Raw genomic sequence first — 2,296 nt, 5'->3', positions numbered from 1 at the left:
AGTCAATACCTAGTTGGGGGGTCCTGACAGTGATGCAGTCTTGTCCTGCCTCTCTGTACTGGGACGGTTTCTCCACTAGGGGCGCAACTGGCCGAAGGTGGACACAACCAGGACCAGACTGGCAAGTCAAATTTCTACCACAGTTTCTGCAGTTTACATTTTTCTTTGTTAGTTAAAACTGAACAGTGAGAATTAAATACTTATTTTTACATATACACAAGGTATGCTGTGAAAGCATATTTACTTATAAACATATAAAAATACTTGTTAACTAGTTTGATAAGAAAATAATGTATAAAAGTATATAGCAAAAACATTAATCCTGAGTCTGGAAAGATCAATTCCACATTTTATATTATATCAAACAAAAAGTTTTAATTTTTTTGAATCCCTTAACCAGAAATACTTGAAAATGAAGACAGACAGAAATTACTCACTCTTACCATTAGCAAGAGTGTGAAAAGCATTAAATTAAGAAACTAGAGTAAAATGCCTAAGTCCAGAATGGGTCCAAATATTTGGCCACATAGAATATTATCATCTTCAAGAGGAGGAGTAATAACAAAGGCTTCATTAAGCGTTTTTTAATCCATAAACACAACAGACATTTTGGTATTTTTGGCCACTGGAAAACAAAAGCTGTAGCATCAGTAAAGGTCTATGATGTCTCCCTTTTGTAGATTCCATTCAATGCATTTAAGGTTAAAGTTGACATCAAAATTTTTAAGGATAGGCAAAAATTCACATAAAAAAACCCTCCTTATGTTTCTATTTAGAGTAACAGTAGGCAATATGATTAAGAAGTTGATGCAACTGTTTCTTTTCTTTTTTTTTCTTTTCTTTTTCTGATACCGGGGATCGAATTCGGGACCTTGCGCCTGCACGGCAGGCGCTGGAACCACTGAGCTAAATCCTCGGCTCCAAGAAATTGAAAAGTATTTCACAACCTATGACTTCAGCTTGGCAAATAACTTCAGTTCCAAAACTGATTCATCCCTAATAAAACGTAAGCCCTTAAAAAAAGAATGTGTCTATGTATGTAGACAGTATTTTAGTCTGATGGGGTTTTTTGGTTTTGTTTTTGTTTGGTACCGCGGATCGAAGTCGGGTCCTTGCGCTTGCGCAGCAGGCGGCGAAACCACTGACCTAAATCCCCGGCCCTGTAGACAGTATTTTAAAGGAATCAGATAATCTCTGAAGCAGCCTTAGTGTTTCCTTTAAATTGATCTGGAAAGGACCATTGTGTTAGCTTTGTGGAAAGAATTAGCTGGCTTCTTGGTCTAAGGCTAACACGGTGATCATTTGTCTAAGGCTAGAAAGGCACCAACGTGATGTAAACCACAAGGAGAGGAGATGAGGGCTTTCCTTGGCAGTTGGCAGCTAAAACTGAAGGGATTCTTAGAAAATGACACAATGGCAGCCTTTCTTGTATTTCTCTTTCCGTGTTGGTTCTGGGGAAGGAGGACATTCTTCTCTTGAAATTTCCTCATAACCCGAACAAGTTCATGGAAAGCTTGATCTACATTCATCCTAATCTTTGCTGACGCCTCCATGTATGTTACCTTAAGTTGCCGTGCTGTTGTCCTTTGTCCTGTGTTACCTGCCTTTGATGATCCAGGTCCGCTTTATTACCAGTTAAAATCATTGGAAACTCATCGCCATCCTTTACTCTAAGAATCCGTCTTTGAAACATAGATTTCTTCAAAACTGCCTCTGTAACTGAAAAGACCAACAAGAAGCCTTCACCGGTCCTCATATACTGTTCTCTCATGGCTCCAAACTCTTCTTGTCCAGCTGTATCCAAAATTTCTAGCCGGGCTGCTCTGCCATCTGTCACACATTACTTTGTATAAGAATCTTCAATGGTTGGACCGTAATCTGTTACAAACTAGGACTGGATGAACTGGATGGTGAGCACCGACTTGCCCCCGGCGCCCCCCGCCCGGCCACTCTCCCGTGGCCCGCCGATTGCATACGTCCCCTAAGCGGGCCTAGCGCGGGCGGCGGCGGCCCCATGGCTACGGCCAGCTGGCGGGACGGCTCTGGCCAGGAGTACTGGCTCGTGGTGGTCGGCGGGGGCCGCCTAGAGGGCCGGCACGCGCAGCAGCGCGGGGCACCGCTCGAGGCGCGGAAGCGCTGGCGAGCGCAGAGCCAGGGTCGGCAGCGGCCCGAGGCGCGCACCACTAAGCTTCTCCGCAGCGCCTGCCGCACGGAGCCTCCAGTGCCGCTACAAATGCCCGTCTCTGTTCTTTTAAGTTTTAAGGGTGGTTTATATACATTCTAGATACGAATTTCT

General features: G+C 43.9%; 1 pseudogene; it reads right to left on the bottom strand.

Annotated features, from left to right (window-relative positions):
* Nucleotides 1-1,240: 1,240 nt before the first annotated feature.
* Nucleotides 1,241-1,916, bottom strand: LOC101724881 (ras-related protein R-Ras2 pseudogene; annotated as a pseudogene).
* Nucleotides 1,917-2,296: the final 380 nt, after the last annotated feature.

Source organism: Heterocephalus glaber, unplaced genomic scaffold, assembly GCF_053883595.1.
Source record: "Heterocephalus glaber isolate CG9 unplaced genomic scaffold, H.glaber_assembly_v1.0 deba00001497, whole genome shotgun sequence".
NCBI lineage: Eukaryota > Metazoa > Chordata > Mammalia > Rodentia > Bathyergidae > Heterocephalus > Heterocephalus glaber.
Note: the sequence above shows the minus strand (reverse complement) of the source record. Positions and strands in the feature narration are given on the sequence as shown.